The sequence below is a fragment of the Tasmannia lanceolata genome, unplaced genomic scaffold (assembly GCF_043159265.1).
Source record: "Tasmannia lanceolata isolate RefF3 unplaced genomic scaffold, GAP_Taslan_0.1 ptg000013l, whole genome shotgun sequence".
Lineage (NCBI taxonomy): Eukaryota > Viridiplantae > Streptophyta > Magnoliopsida > Canellales > Winteraceae > Tasmannia > Tasmannia lanceolata.
This window is the reverse complement of record NW_027518690.1, coordinates 27,380,775-27,392,269: the sequence shown is the minus strand read 5'-3', so window position 1 is coordinate 27,392,269 and position 11,495 is coordinate 27,380,775. Positions and strand designations below refer to the sequence as shown.

The window sequence follows — 11,495 nt, the reverse complement described above, 5'->3', positions numbered from 1 at the left end:
TGTTTTTGGATTTTCAAATATTTTTCAAGTGTTTTTGTTATTTTGAATATTTTAAAGTGTTTTTATTGTTTTTAACTCAAGAGGACAAATTCCTATCATCATAAGGGGTAGGACAGGCTCCTAAGATCTGCAAAGGTTGGACTGAATCCTATACCTTGCAGGGGCTGGACAGAATCCCATGACTCGGTGGAAGGCATGACAGAATCCTAACTCTACATGGGTTGGACAGAATCCTCTACCTTGCAAGGATTGGACAGAATCCCATGACTTATGAAGGTTGGACAGAATCCTAACTCCTTATGAATGTAGGGCAGACTCCTAAAATACTGACTCTCTGACTAAGGACAGACTCCTATCTATTAGCTAACTCCTAACCTATAAACTCTAAGGGAAGTGCTAACTAGACTAAAGCAAGTCTCTTAGAAGAAGATGAGACAAAGAAGTGTGCTAGTGAGACTGGGTAAATCTCCTAGACACAGAGATGGGCTCCAAGTAACCTTATCATTGCCCTTGCAATGATAAAATAGGGGTTAGGCAACTAAAAGACTAAGTTAGTCTTCTAACTTGAACGGGTGCTGTAATGCTGGGACTAATCAAGTCCCCTATACATGACTTGGTTGTGAGACCATGCATGTCTCCTAAGGATATGACTTTTCTACATGAGACAAAAGCATGTCTCCTAAAAGGGTGGGCTCTAGATGACTCTTTCATCGCCCTTGCAATGAATGGGGCTTCTAATGTACATGTAAAGTAATCATGATAATTTTTACCTCAACACAGTAACAGACTAATGCACAATACCTGTGCCATGACATTTCCACAACAACTCCTCTTACTTTTTTATTTACTCATTCTTCTATAAATTAATTTACTACATAATCCTTTGGGTATATAAGCTAACCATCAGGCACACCACTTCAAAATATAGTACCAAGCACCCATCCCCTAATGTTACTTCAGAAGATAGCGCTATTAATCCAACTATGCTTCTGCACATAATTAATTATCTATCCTAATTATCCACTACTACAACAATCCTAAAAAAATTGTGTTATTGTTATCTAACAAGTGGTTATAGCAGGGACTATCGAATGATCAAACCTTGAATTTATTATGGTACACATCACAAGTTACTTTACAAATCGCTCTGAGAAAAGTGAGCTCTACCTTTTACAACCCAAGGTTAGATAAAGCTACTAATCTTGTTACTAGTTGGATTAATCCAGCTACACATTGCATATTATACTTTTAAGGGATACAACCTACTAAACAAATGCCAAAAGTAATAATCTTCTTTACAGAGAATATACAATGAGATGCATCATTATCCAAAACCTTATATAGGAGACACACAGTATATGAATTTATTCTAGAATCAAAAAGATGTTCGAAAAAAAATGCCAATTGAAACAATGTAATTATCAGGATATGATAGAGTTTAAATTGACTCCTATAGAAAAACTACTGACAACTTAACACAAGAGAAGTCTTTCTTCTATTAACACTACTTTACCCTGTTAATTGCATTAACTCCTGATTTTCCCTCAACAGACCCATAGGCCCTGAAATAATACTAGCAAAATTGACTTTCAACAGATAACAAAAATAATATATAGCAAGAAGGAAAAAGAAAACAAACAGCTCTGATCATATCCATTAGATTAAATTTGGTTTACCCTTTTGAACCTTAAGATGTTTTTATCAGTGAACCATGCAAATCCAATTAAGGCAATTCCAACATGATGCAAAAAAATATATCTTGGGTCATGTCATTAGGCCATATACTTTGACATGAGAAATTTCAGCTATCTAGCAAATACTCCAAATTACACACTACCTCTAGCATCAAATGGTTATCACATCACATTTTACCAGGTCTCTTACTATTTATACACTTCAAAACCATTGACATGAAAGTTATGAGACATCAACTTAAATGGGGGACAACCTATTTATGCACAGTTACACCAAAAATTGATTATACTAATCACAAACTCCAAAAACATGCAAGAAAGAACCATCCTAATAACTTGCAAATCAAATTTGGAAAATAATCTCCAATCTTACATCCATATCATCACAGCAATGGATCTACTTTGTAGACGGCAAAGTAAGAAAAAGATCATTTTCACTGCAATTATCAAACGAAAACCATATCATTATCAACATTCCCCCCCTTTTAAACACCTACAACTGAACTAAACTCTTTCAAAGACACGATCTTCTTCTCTTTCCCTAATCAAGAGTAATAGAAATTGAAAGAGAGAGTAGGGGTAATTAATAAAAAGGTCTATAATGTTTAAGAGACTAAGTTGGGAGAGGATGAGAACAAGATAAAGAATACGTTGAGCAAGAAAAATCCCTGATAACATGAAGATTGACATATATGAGAGTACTCTTCTTGTTGCTTCAAAATAATTCACTTATAATGTTTCACTCTACTCAAAGCAAAAAGCCATTACATGTCTTTAAGTACTATAAGAGAAATTGAACAAGAAAAGGCACAAGGCATAAGACACCAAGCCCACTTTCTATTTGAAACCACCACCATAAAGAATAATTACCAAGGCATGACTCTATCAACTATAAGATGATAACTTGCTATCACTATTTTTACAACAATACACACAAACTAAATTTGATCTACTTCACTTGTTTCAATCATCCTCTTTAAAATTCTAAAGGACATTTTTAACATGAAACACATAGATCAGAGAGACAAGCTAGATTCAAGGCATTCCATTAGAGGTAAATCAAAGGATTTCTTTCATAACGGATATAATTCCCTTACTCACATGCTATATAACACATGCAGTCCAACACTCACATACACACACAATGACCTACATACACCTATACACTTATACATATACACTTTTACACAAGCACATATTCACACACTCATAGATACATAGAGATATACACACCTACTCACACACCCCTACACACAGACATGTATACACACACACATGTACACACACACACACACACACACACACACACACACACACACACACACATATATATATATATATATATAATGGCAAGCTGAACCGGAGATAAAAAAACATTTTTATGCAATTGACATAACACGCACATACTAGTTTCTTTTAGAAAGAGATTACCCAAATGTATGTAATATATAACAAAACAAGTGATTAAACAAATTGTGATTTATGTATACCAAGACAAAACAATATTTTCATATTACAAAGACCTTAAAACCCTGTAATGTGAGATATAAATTCACCCTTGAAATATAAGGTTACGATGTGAGGGTCAAGATCAAGACAAAACCTCATTTTTTCAGTTTTTTTTACCATACTACTTATTTTTAACAAAACAAGTAACTACCCCCTATGAACAACAAGCTGAAAGGGAAATGATGTTAAATTCTGATGAGCAACAGATAAGGATTTCACTCAATGACATTATTAAATCATGGCCATGAACTCCAAGAAATAAACCTTGTACGAGGTTATGTCCACAAGCCCAACAAATGGAGTCACTATAATTTCTGACTAATCCAATGAGAAAAGGGAATCCTTTTAGAACAGTTAGCTCTACCATTACAAATATCAATTGAATTCTAAAGACCTCTTGGAAATGATGATATAATTTGCGATTAGAAAGGGGCCTATATGTAACTCTAAAAAAAACTTTTGCTTTCTTTTCAACAATGACAACGAAACCATTGCAATACCAATTAACAAACAACCATTGAAATCACTATAGGCTATTACAGAGCATAAAAAAAAAATCAAATTGAGATACTCCTTTGGACTCATCATTTCAGTAAGGGTATAAAAAAATCAGTTTGTCTTCCCCAAAGCAATTGATCACACAAGTCAACAAATCTCAATCCCTTTCTTCTTATTCTACTTCTTTAATACAGTGGATGTAGTAGCACAAATAAACAGTTAGCTCTATTGAAGTAAAACAAAACACAATGACATGATTGACACTTAGAACATAAAACACCAATTCATATGTAAGCATTGACATACAAATTGTTTTATTTAAAGAAAATAATCAGCTCAACGAATGTAATAGATCGAATTTTTGTCATATCTTTTCTCACAAGTCTTAACAGAACATGTATGTCAAATCATTTTGATTCTTACAAAAGAATTGATCAAGAATTAAAGAAGATCAACAGTTTCTACAAAAATCAAATACAAACACTATATGATACACAAAATCTAGCACTTAGCACATGCCCAGACCTAAAATCTGCTAATCTCACACTACGAAAATGAAGCTACTTAGAGCATTTCAGTATCAAAACGAAGATGCAACGACATCACCCACAATGATCATCAATAAATGAGAACAATGATTTCCAATACTAATTCAAATAAAAAAACACGAAAGACATACCTGAAATTGAAGATTTCTTCTCTTCTTCTCCAAAATCTTACCTTTTCTTCTGAAAATGAGTGATGTTAGCTGAGAAAAAGTCTAATTTCTCTTTCTCCTGCTCTCTTCTAAATTTTGCCCAAATTTTTCTCTAAAATGGCCAAACCTTGATAACAATAGGATAGCTCTTGAATATCATGGCTCAGATCTGAAATTTTAGAGCTCAAACTTGAGTTCCAGGTTAGGATTTATAGGATATCTATCAAGAGGAATGAAAATCCTTAGGGTTTCTAAAGAGGGAAAACTCAGATCCGATGATATTCCAAAGAAAGAAATGATATTGCCATGAAAGAGAAGAAGAAACTAGCTAAAATGTTGTCCAACCGGAGCTCCGGTGAGGCTATTGGAGAAGATGATCGGAGAAGGAGAAAGAGGTCTAGGGTTTTAAGCAAGGATTTTTAGAGCTAAACAAAAAAACAGAGGTCTGATATTACATTCAAATGATCATTAACAAAGAAAAATAGAAAAGACAGTGACCTAAATTTGATCAGAACCTCGTCGGAGCTTGGCCGGAGAAAGTAACTGGAGAAGAAAATGCAATGGATTAGGGCTCGGTGATCAGATCTACTCTCTCTCTCTCTCTCTCTCTCTCTCTCTCTCACATTAGGTAGAAAACCTTCATTAAAATGAAAATAATGGCTTAAGTTGCTATTTATTAGGGGAAAAAATGTTGATATTAGCACTACCAATTTTGATGGGCGCACCAATGACGGAAAAATTGATGGGTGCACAACCAAATCGTGTCCTATTCGAAATCAGGTTCTGCACTTCCTGGGATAATTCACCCCCCTCTTGCATTTGCACTACGGTTCCCATTCGGCTCGGTCGCTGGGCAAACCTGCTCGGATTTCGATGAAATTTTGCAGGGACCTAGCTAGGACCCTAACCTAGCTTAGGGTGAAATTTGGGGCTTTAAAAACACTGATTTGATGGGGTTTTGTACAAACATGGAGGGTTTAAGGGTTCGATCAAAATGGGGTGTCTACACCTTGATCCATTGCTCCTTGACTTTGAACCTTAGATGAATCCAAAACTCAAACATCAAACACTATTAGTATAACCAAATCACATGTGTTTGGAATCAAATTGCCAAGGTTTGAACCATTGGGCTTACACAAAGACTTGACTAAATTCTTCAATTGTGATCTTCTTCTGCAAGTCTTGAGCCTTCTTATCTATTGATCACTTTCTTCCTTTGGCTCCAATGATCTTCAACTTTGCCCATGCATTGGAACCAATAATCTCCTATGGCTCCATTGATCTTCAATTTTCATTCATTGCCTTTCTTGACTAAACCAAACATTCTTAAACATGCAAGCATTAGTATCACAAAGATCATATTGTGTATGGAGCCATCAAAACACGACTCAAAAAGAGACCAAGGAAGAACCCTTGAGCTAACATTTTTGCTTGTAGCTGCTCTCCACTGTCCCATGTTCTCAGAGATGGAACATCTAATAACCATCCACTTCACATGTTCCCCTCTTTCAAGATGGTTGTTGATGTTAGAAGGGTCGTAACCCTCGGCCAAAATCCCTACGCGCAGCGGAACATGAAACCGCGTAGAACAAAAAATTTCTGAAGATTTTGCCCTTTAAAAAAGGATACCTAGGGTCTAGTTGATATGATAGTGACTGAAATAAAATATAGAACAAGTACCTCAGTTGTTGAGTCGAAGAAAACACTCTACGTGATCTACTCCTCGAACGGCCACGAACGATCCGATCGTTGTAGCACCGCAAGTCGAACCGATGGATTCCTTGTCTTGCACAAGGGGTAGAATAACAAATTTTGTTCTTCTATGTGGGCTGTTCAGAGCAGCACTAATGGGGAGAATTAAATTTCGTTGGAGCTTTCTTTTAACTTCTCACAATTTCTGATAAGAGTAGTGAGAGAGAGAGAGAGGGAAAGGCCACACACCTTCTCATGTTTGTTACTGTGTGTTCTATATATAACGGCCACGAATGATCCGATCGTTGTAGCACTGCAAGTCGAACCGATGGATTCCTTGTCTTGCACAAGGGGTAGAAGAACAACTTTTGCTCTTCTATGTGGGCTGTTTAGAACAGCATTAATGGGGAGGATTAAATTTCGTTGGAGCTTTCTTTTAGCTTCTCACAACTTCTGATAAGAGTAGTGTGTGTGTGTGTGTGTGTGTGTGTGTGTGTGTGAGAGAGAGAGAGAGAGAGAGAGAGAGAGAGAGAGAGAGAGAGAGAGAGAGAGGCCACACACCTTCTCACGTTTGTTACTGTGGGTTAGGGGTGTAAACAGATCGAATTCGGAGCAGATATGGCTATATCCGAATTCGATTACAATATATACTATCCGAATTCGGATTCGGATTCGGATTCGACGGATATTTAATATTTATTACCGAATTCGTATCCGCCGGATACTGTTCCTGTTCGAATTCGGATATTATCCGTATCTGTTTATCCGGTAAATTCGAACATTTTATTGCAGCACTTCATATTTTTTCTCCTTCTTACTCGAATGAATTTTCCAAACCCTAAAACTAGACCTCTACATTCTCTTCACAAAATTAACTCTCAAAGCCTAAAATATATAAGATCATCTTCTTCCTTTTAAAACAAAGGCAGAGAGAGAGAGAGAGAGAGAGAGAGAGAGGGAGGCGGTGGGGATGGATGATAGTGTTGATAGTGGTCTTTGGGTTTTTCCTTCTTTTTTTTTTGTATATGATGGAATGGGTTTGAGCGAGCTATTTTGATGGAATGGGTTTAGGCTATTTTTCTTTTCTTTTAGAAACAAAAGATAGTGTGTCATTACTAAAAATAAATATTAATGATATTATTAATAATAAATAAAAAGGACTTACTTCTTGGATTCGGATGTTAAACGGATCGGATATACCATTTACCAGATTCCCATCCGCTAAGAGCCGGATATCTCATAAACGGATTCGGATAATATCCGCTTGAAACGGATTCGGATAATATTCACTTTAAACGGATTCGGATGCGGACGGTAATCGAATTTCCGAATATCCATTTACACCCCTACTGTGGGTTCTATATATAAAATCCTTTTCCAAACAGCGGCATGCATAATTTTATACATAAAAACGGAACGTTTTTCTATCTTGATGTATGTGGCATGTTACCATAACATGCCATCTAAAGTTAGCAAGATATGCACATTCCTTTTCAAGTCAACACAATAAAACAACTTTGCTTTTCTCAATGCATGCAAGAAAAAACAACGAACATCAATTGGTTTTCTCAATTTGGCAAGTGTTGATGCCTTTATTCAAAAGAGTATCAATGTGGTGACTTTCTCTTTCCAATTATATTCATCCTTATATTATTATAAAAAGCAATCGGAAGTTTATATGTCGGAAATACATGGGCGTTTTTTATAAGAATGGGTCCCACCCCAAATTCGTATATGGATTCTTTTATAATTCCATTGAAAAATATTAAATCCATTTAATCAAAATAAGACAAAAACTTCCTACCCAATAGGAACAAAGCTCCAACCAAATTATTCTTTAATCCCCAAAATGCCCTTGGTCAACATTTAACCAACTTTGCATTCCTCTTTCGTCCTTTAGTGCATATACATTATTCAGACTATCTTTATCTTTTTATTAGCATCAAATGCTGTGAAATTAGTTCGCATTTGCAATCCAATAAATGAAGGACCCGTATCCAATAGATATAAAAGGGTCATTCGAGTTGTTAGTGGGATCGTTGCAGGGATATAACGGTAGATCCTGCAGAATCGAATAAGCGACCCCACTGCGATCTTGCTCTGTAGGCAACGCTACAATCACATTGAATCAGTGGCCTCCATCGCGACATAACCCTGAAGATAACCGTCAAACCATCTTACCCCTAACCACATCCAATATGTGCAAGACCCTTCTCCATTCCACATCTACCGAGTTGGGTCCTACGGAGGGTGGACTATGTTTACCCCTGGGCCCACTCTTAGTATACTGTTTAGTAACGCAGTTTTGACCCGCAGATGCATTTGTAAAAACTTTTGATAAACCTTTTATCAAATCCACCTGGCCAAGTAATATCACAGGTCTACTGCTCTAGACAAAAACTATAGATGATTCCCAATAATTTGGGCGGAGAATCTTATGTCGAGTATCCTTATTAATCTCGTAGGTTTGTCAAACATTCCAGTACTACCCTTAAGTGATCACTGGTGGAACCACTATTAGATAGACCAAGAAAGAAAGACGTGCCCCACAGACTAATATGATCCCTCAGGTCAAAGGACATGTAAAGGGTCATGTCTGGTAGAATAGCCTTACTATTTCCTATCTACGGGCTAGTCTAATATGATCCTGTTTAGTGCGTCATCCCATCGTCACACCCACTCTTCTAGATTAGGGTCAACTACCTAAGTGACTGAGATAAGCCACTCCATGACACGTGCATGTAGACCAGATTGGTGTTAGTTGTATACAGGAGAAGATGTCCAATCTTGTCCCCAACTACGAACCTTTAAGGTCTGCAAAGAACCGGAATTCCATAGCTCCTTTCTTCTTGAGATCTGTGAATCTCTAAGCATGGCATTCCTACTTTGCTACCCAAGGACAAATATGTGTCAATATTACAAGCACATCTCACATATTCCAATAATAATACCCAATATTGTCATGAAATAAAAAACTTTATTGATATTCAATCAATTTACACTAGTTTTTAGGGCACTAACTCTAACAATCTTCCACTTGCCCCCAAAGTCAGTAATGCATATATCTGAGACCCATTCCCTCAACATGTTTGTCAAACACCTTTTGACTAAGGGACTTAGTGAAAGGGTCTATCACGTTATCCATTGAGGCAATCTTTTCTATGGCAATATCTCCTATGTCTATAATCTCCCGTATCACATGATACTTCCGAAGGACGTGCTTAGATTTCTGATGAGACCATGGTTCATTCGCCTGAGCAATCGCTCCATTGTTGTCACAAAACAGCGTAATAGGTCTCTCGACAGAGGGTACGACTCCAAGGTCGTCCAAGAACTTTCGTAACCATATTGCCTCCTTCGCTGCCTCACTCGCAGCGATGTATTCTGCCTCAGTTGTAAAATTTGCGGTGGTCTCTTGCTTACAACTCCTCCGAGACACTGCCCCATTAGCTAAGGTAAACGCAAAGCCCGAAAAGGACTTCATGTCATCAATGTCAGACTGAAAGTTTGCGTCGGTAAAACTAGAAACTACCAATTCATCTGCACCATAGGCTAAGCAACAATGCTTGGTTCTCCTAAGATACTTGAAAATGTGTTTAGCTGCCATCCAATGTTCAAGTCCTGGGTCTGACTGATATTTGCTAACCACACTCACAGAATGACAGATATCGGGTCTTGTACATAACATGGTGTACATAAGACTTCCCACAACTGAAGCGTAGGGAACATTACTCATAGCTTGCTTATCCTCAGGTATCTTTGGACACATCTTCTTTGATAGCCTTATTCCATGCCTAAAGGGAATTAACCCTTTCTTGGAATCTGCCATATTATATCTTGCCTATATCTTATCAATGTAAGTTTCCTGTGATAGCCCAAGCTTCCTATTTTTTAGTCCCTAGACAATTTAAGTCCTAAAATATATGAAGCTTCACCCAAATCCTTCATTGCAAATGTACTGGAAAGCCACAACTTTGTATTAGATAACATTCCTGCATCTTTCCCAATGAGTAGGATGTCATCTACATACAACACCAAAAATGTCACTGCACTCCCACTGACCCTTTTGTAAACACAAGCTTCATCTATGTTTTGAGAGAAGCCAAATTCTTTGACTGCTTGATCAAAACGACGATTCCAACTACGAGAAGCCTGCTTCAATCCATAAATGGATCTTTGTAACTTGCACACTTTTCAACTACCTTTTCCAGCAGCCTCAATACCCTCTGTGGACCCCGATCCGAGGACGGCAGTGAGGGAACGAGTCCCTAACACCCTCTAGATCTCCACAATGAAGGAGAGCTCTGCCAAGGAACTCTCGAAACGGTTGCCACCCTCACAGCATAGCATGAGTGGCGATATAAAAGGAAAGAGATACATCCTGATCCAGAGCCAGGGCTCGAAACCAAGATATATCTAGAAATAACTCAGAGTCGCCATCCATGGATGCGCCATGGAACCAAAACAAATGCTCTGTTTGCAATGGATAACCAGAGATACAAAAGGTCCGTGCCTAATGACGAATGAAGAAGGTCCGAAGAGCGCCCCCAATTCGTCTATCTAAGCATGCATTTCCTGAGAATAGAAATAATAAGCACACAAAAAAAATGGAAGAGGTGCCACCTAAATATTGCCAGGTTATGAGTGACATACCTAACTGGTGTCTAAGTTCTGGTGGACATACGCATGCAAGCTACAACTAAAGGTATAGGATCAATACAAGAAAGTAAGAAAACACATCATACAATAACAAATCCTAAGACTCTAAACGATTTAGCCCGAGTCCTCGGATGGTCTGGTATTCATCCAAAGAAGCCTACGTATCCCCGCCTCCACGAGAATCAAGGCAACGTAGTTCTTCGCACATATTCTAAACTATGATACCTAAGACACCTAGACCTCTATCTTAGACTCGATCTAAAAGACCGGACTAGTTATTAAAGCTTCTTGAACGATTATTTAAATTCCGGTGAATTGTAGATTTTAGGACACCCTATATGCCCTAACTAAATGCAGGTTAGCCCTAAGCTAATGCAGGTGATTCCTACAACCTATGTGTAACTAGGCTGTATTCCCTAAGGAAAACAAAGGGTTGACTAACGCATCCTATTCTAGTCATCAGTAGGCGATGTGGATCGCCAACTGACCGGACAGAGGCGCTCCTATAACTCTAGGACAAACCCCTAACTCTAAAACAAGCACAAACAAACACATAACAAATCAAAGACAAACTCCTAACTCTTAAACTCTCTATCTAGGACAAACTCCTAACTCTAGAGGAAGATCTTGTTAAAAACAAGGTTTTGAAGAAAAATGGGTAAAGCATTTATTTACAAAGTTTGGCTGGACTTGGGATGAAGATCCCAAGATGCACTACGTACCTCGTGGAAGAGGATCAACCCAAC

The 11,495-nt window shown here is 37.6% G+C and overlaps 1 pseudogene; it reads right to left on the bottom strand.

The window, feature by feature from the left end:
• Positions 1–9,139: 9,139 nt before the first annotated feature.
• On the bottom strand, positions 9,140–9,919 carry LOC143891112 (secreted RxLR effector protein 161 pseudogene; annotated as a pseudogene).
• Between the last annotated feature and the right edge of the window lie 1,576 nt (positions 9,920–11,495).